Raw genomic sequence first — 8438 nt, 5'->3', positions numbered from 1 at the left:
CGTGAGTTTGAGTTCGATCCAACGGTCCGAACATAACAACCCCGGAAATCGCACAATAGGCAAAATCCGTTCGAGACGCAAACGGCAACCAAATTCCAATCCGAAAAGACCTATGCGCTCGTGACAACTGCAGGATTGCAATGGGACCTAATTCAGGTGGCTACAGTAATCCATGCGCCGGCAGCGCGCGGGTGTCCAAAGCGATACCAATCGCCGGAAAATTCTAAAAACTAAGGGCCAAGGTTCCTACCCTAGGTTCAAAACATCAATTGGAGCCACTTTTGTTCTCGGACATACCCCGAAAAATGGCCGGAAGTGGCCAGAATTGAAAATCAAAAACCGGCCGAAACTTAGGGTTTCAAATTCACTGCCCTATTGCAACAATTTCAGAAATCCTACCCAACTATCAGCTAAAGCATCAAAAATAGGACAGAAACCATACCTCAGGTGTCGGATTTGGTCGCCGGAAGAGAGAGAACGACGGCGGTGCAGATTCGGTGAAAACCGAGGAAATTGCGGCGGCTTGCTCGACGGTGACGGTGGGGAAGCTCCGGGGTACCACCATTGTGGCGGCGCTGTCCAAATCCACCGGGGTAGGAGGCTGAGCTGACGGCGGAGAGAGAGATGGTTTTTCTGAAATATTCAGCAATTTGGGGAAGAAGGAGGCCATCGCGTGCTTTCTGAAATTTTATTCGCTTTTGCGCGACGAAGAAAAAAAAACGTCGCGCAAGAAATTTTAATTGACTCTTGCGCGACGAAACAAATGTGGGTTCCGTCGCGCAATGTCGTTAATCCGCCAAAATTTGGTAAAAGGGTAGTTTTGCGCGACGCACAACATAGTTTGTCGTCGCGCAATGTTGCCAGTCCGCCAAAATTTGGGATTTAGGGTTTAGCGGGAGAGATTGAAACCTTGCGCGAAGGATGATACTGTGTTTGGTCGTGCAATGTTGCCAATCCGCCAGAATTTGGGGCTCAGGGTTTAGCGGGAGAGATTGAAAACTTGCGCGACGCAGGATACTGTATTTCGTCGCGCAATGTTGCCAGTACACCAGAATTTGGGGCTTAGTTTTTAGCGGCGAGAACTTGCGCGACGCATACGTAGAGCGTCGCGCAAAAACTCGCAAAAAAATGTATACTAAGTGTCCAAGGAGGGAGAGGGTGAAAGGAGAAAGGGCTGGCTGAGATTGCGCGACGAGTACGTACAGCGTCGGGCAAAAACTCGCAAAAAATTTTCACTAAGTGTCCAAGGAGGAAGAGGGTGAAAGGTGAAAGGTCTGGCTGATATTGCGCGACGACGAGTCCTGTGTTCGTCGCGCAAGACCGTTCTATGCAGGCTTTGTGCGACCAAATAAACTTTGTCGCGGACTGTTGTAATAACGGAAAAAATTTCGGTTTTATTGCGGCGAGATTGCCCGATGAATATGAGAAACGTCGCGCAAGTCAGCTTTCTGTAAACGCGAAAAAATTTGTGACTAAATGTTGAAGGAGGAAGGGGGTGAAAGGGCTTGCTGTGATTGCGCGACGACGAGTCCTGTGTTCGTCGCGCAAGACCGTTCTTCTGCAGGCTTTGTGTGACCAAAGACACCTATTCGTCGCGCAAACCCTATACACTAAACCCTAAACCCTAAACCACGGAAACCCTAAACCCGAAACTAGTTTTCATGATCCAACCGGCAAACTTGTTTTTTTATACTTCGAGATCGTATACGCCGAAAATCGGAAAAAACAAACATTAAGAGATCAAGTAACGGGACAAAACTTTTCGACGGTTCTAAATGAAAAGTCATGATTTAACGGTTATTTTAGCTCTGATTTTTATGATTTTTTACAGCTACTTTTCTTGACCCTATATGAATACAATTACTGAATTTGATCTTCAATTTCAGATGTTTACACTAGGGTGATACGACATAATCTTATGTTATATTTAACGAAAGTATAAGTAAACTATTCATTGTTGGTGAATATATGGTTTTGATGGCAAACGCATTCTACGAAAGTAGTTTCAGCAATCCAGCCGTCAAACTTGTTTATTTGTACTTTGAGATCTTAGACCCCAAAAAGCGGAAAAATAAAACATTCAGAGATCAAGTAACAGGACAAAACTTTTGAACGGTTATAAATGAAAACTCATGATTTAACGGTTATTTTAACTCCGATTTTGATGAATTTTTACACCTACACTCCATGACCCTATATGAATACAATGAACTAACTCGATCGTCAATTTCAAATATATATGTGTATATATAATATATTATAAAATAATATATATTTGCGCGACGAAAGTATGCTTTTCGTGGCGCAAACTTTCATCGCGTGACGGATGACACTTTGTCGCGCAATGTTTTAACTTTACGCGACTAGTGTATTTGGGTCGCGCAAACTTTGCACGACGAGGTTTACTTTGTCGCGCAAGGGTTTTCAGTTTTGAAAAATGTTTGTTGTCAATAATTTTCAAACTTTGTATAAAAATGTTTGGATATATTTATTTATCAATGTTTTATAACAAATTTTGTATCATTTTCATTTTGTAAATGTGTTTTGTCAAAAAAAAAAAAATTTAATTTATTATTAAAAGGGTTTGGATATATTGATTTACCAATGTTTTATAACTAAATTTATTTGAATAATGTTTCAGTTGTCCACATATATAAGGTTTGGATATAACAACTACATATATTCAAACATTTGTATTACACAAAGTCTGTACACTAACATAATAAAATTACAAAAAATTTAATTATTCATCATCTGAACTATAATAACTTTCGTTATCGTCGCTATCATCACTTTCGGTCTCCCAATCCTCCTCCTCCTCCTCTACTATAACTACATCATCTTCGCTGCTCGGGCCCACTGCAACATCGAATCTTGGAAGATCCCCGAGGTCAATTGTAATTGACTGAATCGGTATTTCGATTGAAGACACTCCTTGTATTTGAAACGGTTCTTGTATAACATGTGTATCTCGAAGTGTTTCCGCATCATTTTCCATTGATGATTCTAAACGTTGGTCAGCCACATTGTCGACGTCGTTGTCAGTTGGGTCTAGTTCTGGTATAGCATACACGTTCCTATGATCCATCTTCTGAACAACTTTCCAACTGCTCCGGCTTTAGGGTCATCTAGATACACAATTTGTGTTGCCATGTTTGCCAAAATGTAAGGGTCGTCATCATACCAAGTTCTGTTAATGTTCACAGATAGTAAGCCATGGTCGATTTTAACACTTCCCGGCCTATTTGGGTTGCTATCAAACCATCGACACTTAAACATGATCACTTGGTATCGATCTTTGTAAAGCAATTGAGCGACATTTGTGAGTTTGCCATAGAAATCAATGTTCGTACTTTCGCCTCCACCTGGGACATGGACACCGCTGTTTTGCGTACACAACTTGTCATCTCGTGCAGCCCCCAAAAATTTAACGCCGTTAATATAACAACCCGAAAACAATTCAGCGCGAATCGGGCCGAAGGCCAAGTTATATAACTCATCACTGTAAGTGGGGGAATTCGATGATTTCAACTTATTCACCTAATATAATACAAAACCATTCACATGTTAGTCTGACAAAATTAAATACTACAATTTATATTTGTCAAATACAAAACACTTATAACTTACAGATTCCAAAAACCATTGTGGAAACAATTCACGTTGTTTCTGGGCAACTAAATGTGATGGATGTTCTCGCTTCATCATCTCTTCATGCTCATCTAAGTATGCCATTATCTCATCACAATTGTTCAGTACGAACCAATGCGCTACTTCCATGTCATTTCTAGAAAACGACTCTCCTCGTCCAGGATCTCCAAAGGGTCGTGCGCTTTGGGCAAAAACAGAAAGTTTTTCCTTTCTCATACCTCCGTCGTTATTGCGCTGAGGACGATTGAAAGCCGTCTCCACATCTTTTAAATACATTCCACAGAAAGTAAGCGACTCATATTGAACCCAAGCCTCTATAATTGATCCTTCGGGCTTCGCCCTGTTGCGTACACTTTTTTTCAGCTCTCCGAGAAGCCTGTCAAAATAAAAAGATATGATACAAATTAGCAAGCCTGTGATAATGATGCATACACAAACGATAAGGATTATATACCTTTCTATTGGATACATCCAGCGATAGTTGACAGGACCAGCAAGCAATGCCTCTTCTGGCAAGTGAACCATCACGTGCATCATACTTGTGAAGAAAGCTGGAGGAAATATCATCTCAAACTTGCATAGGACTTGGACAATGTCATGGCGCAACTGAAATATGTCTGTCTTTCGCAATGTTTTTGCCGTCAGTTGGGAAAAAAATCTGGACAACAACATGATTGGCTTCACAACATCTTCCGGCAATAGATGTCGAATACCCACAGGAAGTAGGCGTTGCATAAACACATGGCAGTCATGGCTCTTAAGTCTAGTAAATTTACCCCCATCGACATTCACGCAACGTGCGATATTAGAAACATACCCATCGGGAAATTTGACAGACGATACAAACTTTAGAAACTCTTTTTTGTCATTCGGTTTCATAGAAAAGAATGCAAGATCCCTTCTAGCTTTATCACTGTCCCTGTTCATCCATAAACCCCTTCGTATGCCCATTCTTTCCAAATCAAGACGGGCTTTGATTGTGTCCTTTGTCTTGCCCTCGATATCTAGAATCGTGCCCACCAATGTGTCAAATACATTTTTCTCAACATGCATCACATCTAGATTGTGCCTCAATTTGAGTTTCGACCAATATGGGAGCTCAAAAAACATAGGCTTGTGAGTCCAGTTCATATGTGTAGAAGGTCTGGTCCGACTAACTATTTTTCCGAACGGAGCAAAATCCAAACGGTTAAGCTGTTCCAAGATCTCATCACCGGACCATTCTCTAGGTCTGAGGCGACGCTCTGTGTTCCCGTCGAACTCTTTATCTTTTTTCCGCCACTCGTGGTCCCATGGCAACCATCTCCGATGACCAAGGTAACAAACTTTTCTGCGTGCCAACCAGAAGTTACATCTTCCTTGCATACAGGACATGCCATATAACCCTTTGTGCTCCACCCAGAAACCATTGCATATGCTGGAAAATCATTCACAGTCCACATAACTGCTGCCCGCAAAGTGAACATCTTCCCAGTTGATTTATCGTACGTGCGAACACCGTTTGTCCATAAATCCTTCAGCTCATCAACCAGCGGCCTTAAGTAAACATCGATTGACCTCCCAGGATCCTCAGTTATCAAAGCAGTCATCATCATGTATTCTTTTTTCATGCATTTCCAAGGCGGCAAATTATATGGGAATACGAAAATCGGCCAAGTGCTGTGGTGTTGGTTTAGAACCCCATACGGATTGAATCCGTCAGTGGCAAGTCCCAATCTCACATTTCGGGGATCAGCAGCAAACTCGGGGAACGTTCGATCGAACTCTTTCCATGCCTCCCCATCTGCAGGATGCCGCATCACATCATCGTCTACCCGTTTTTCCTTATGCCATCTCATGTCTGTGGCAGTATGCGTCGACATATACAATCGCTGCAACCTAGGTTTCAGGGGCAGATAACGCATGACTTTTTGTGGGATCTTAGTCGTTCTATTCTGAGATGTCATTTTGAACCTCGACTCATTGCATATAAGGCATGTATCCAACGTTTCATGCTCCTTGTAGAATAACATGCAATTATTTTTGCAAGCATGAATTTTTTCATAACCCAATCCAAGACCATTCAACACCTTCTGCGCGTGTTTATGGTCTTTCGGCAAACAATTGTCCGTCGGAAGCATTCTCTTGAAAACCCCCAAAAAGTAATCGAAACACAGGTTCGACATACGATACTTTATTTTTCCGTGCATTAGCTCTACAATGGCCGTGAGAACGGAAAAGCTCTCGCACCCCGGGTATAACTCTTGGTTTGCATTTTTTAACAGTTTTTCATATTGTTCAAACTCCGCGCTGTCTATTGGTGTTGGCACGTCATCTTCCCTTTCGTGATTGATGTTGGTCGATGCAAATGGAAAAACATCCTCTATAATATCCATGACTTGATCATTAGGATCCACAATAGGTTCAACACTGTCCATTCTTGTGGCATTTGAAGACGAAGCATGGTCTAATTGTTCCCCATGAAGGTTCCAAATGCTATATGTCTCAATCATTCCATTCCTTACTAAATGAAATCCAACATTTTCAATTGTCTCCCACAACGTGTTATTACACCTCCTACAAGGACATCGGATTCTAGTTGCACCCGGGTTGTGTCTACGTGCAAACTCAATAAAATCCTCGATTCCATCCAAGTATTCGTCTGAGCATCTATTCGGGTTCTGTATCCACCTTCTGCTCATAATTCCTGAAACCATAATCACAACATAACAATCACAACAACTTCATACGAAGTTATAATGTCACCTTATGCCTCCGGTAAGGGCCCTATCCCATTCGGGAATGCATAGTTCTATCACGTAACCTACGGCTACATGAGATTAGATTTCGACATGGATGAATTTCGGCAGCATCTCGATACAGTTCTTGAGGTGGGCATAGGTATTAATACCTACGTACCACCCGAAGAACGTACCGAGATGACACCGAAATCTCCACAATCGAAACCTAATCTTGTAGCCGTAGATTACGTGACAACACTATGCATTACCAAACTGTCCAAATAGTGGGACAATTCAAGAATTAATTGGACCGCAGTCATGCTTTACGCATCCATGCACGAAATCCAACTAATCTCGAGCGGGAAACTAAATGTTACTAAACATACAAATAAAAGTACGAAGTTAATTTCAATTAACTTCGTACATCACAACACATTGTGCTACGTCACACACAATTTAACAACATAATATAAATATAACTTCACAAAAAAAAATGTACACATAACAAACTAACTTTAACATTTTTAATATATAAAACGAATAAAATACCTTGTCAATCGTTCTCCACCAATCGCTAATTACAAATATCCCTAACGAGAACAAAATTAATAGCGTTAGTACGAATTTACATTAATACTTATAAACTAACGACAAAAAATACTTACCCGATGAACGTACTGAATTTCCAGCAGAGACAGCGGCAGAGAGGTTGAGAGAGAGGCAGAAAGGAATTTTTTTTCCTTTCTGCCTCTGCAATGACAGAGTTCTGATATGAAGAAGAAGGACTTTGCGCTACGAATCATACTATTCGTCGCGCAAAATGCCGTTTGTGAAAAACCATTTTTTCGTCGCACAAAACGAGTTTTTTTCGTCGCGTAAAAACTTGTCGACAAAAAAACTTTTGCGTGACGCAAGATGTTTGCGTCGCACAAGATTTCATCGCGCAAATTCTTGTCCTCGTCGCACAAAAACAAAATTCCGTCGCGTAACAATTATGTTTCGTCGCGCAAGAATGTACCGACATCTGCTTTACATGACGAAATATAGTTCGTCGCGCAAAAAAATATCTCCCCCTCAATTATTTTGGCGCCAAATTAAAAATGTCCTTCGTTTTCTTACGCGACGATAAATTGTTTCGTCGCGCTAACTTATCTTTTGCAACGAAACCTGTCGTCACATGAGTTTTCGCAGCCAAATCACCTCGCTTTTAAGCGACGAATTGTCCCATCGTCGCGCTATGTTTTCTTACGCGACGATTGCTCTCGCCGCGCAAGTGTTTGGCGCCAACAGAATACTCGGGTTTTTTTTCTCCCCCCTTTGCGCGACGAAGGTGTTTATATGTCGTGCTAAGAGGTTTTGTGCTTCGAAAACTTTGGTCGCGCAAGTTTTCATTTTTTTGCGCGACGATAGGTTTTCTCCGTCGCTTTATTGCTTTTTGCGCGACGAACATATGTACGTCGCGCAAAAGTTTGTCGTGCAAATAGTAAAACGTAGTAGTGTAAGTCCTTCAAAATATTCTGAATCCAAAGTGTCTCACATATTCCCAATTCCATGCCTCGATATTCTGCTTATGCACTAGACCGAGCAACTACATTCTGCTTCTTGCTACTGTAGGTAACCAAGTTACCTCCCACAAATATTAAGTAACCTGATGTAGAACGTCTATCATTAATCGATCCTGCCCAATCTGCACCTGTATACCCTTTAACTCTAAGGTGATTGTTCTTCTTGAACAATATTCCTTTACTTGGATTTCCTTTTAAATACCGTAATATTCTTATTACAGCATATGTTGCTCTCTAGGACTATACATAAACTGACTGACTATTCCCAAGACATGCCTAAGTCAGGCCAAGTGTGTGCCAAGTACATCAATCGCCCAACTAATCTATGATATCGTCCCTTATCTGTTGGCACTTGATTCATATCAATCCCAACCTTCCTTCTTCTAATGGCGTCTCAACAGGTTGACAGGTCAACATGCTTGTTTCCGGCAACAAATCTAGGGTATACTTCCTTTGAGACAAGAAAATCCTTGATTTGCAGCGAGATAATTCAATTTCCAGA

The sequence above is a fragment of the Prunus dulcis genome, chromosome 1 (genome assembly GCF_902201215.1).
Source record: "Prunus dulcis chromosome 1, ALMONDv2, whole genome shotgun sequence".
NCBI classification, from domain to species: domain Eukaryota; kingdom Viridiplantae; phylum Streptophyta; class Magnoliopsida; order Rosales; family Rosaceae; genus Prunus; species Prunus dulcis.
The sequence above is the reverse complement of the archived record's forward strand: the minus strand, read 5'-3'. Positions refer to the sequence as shown.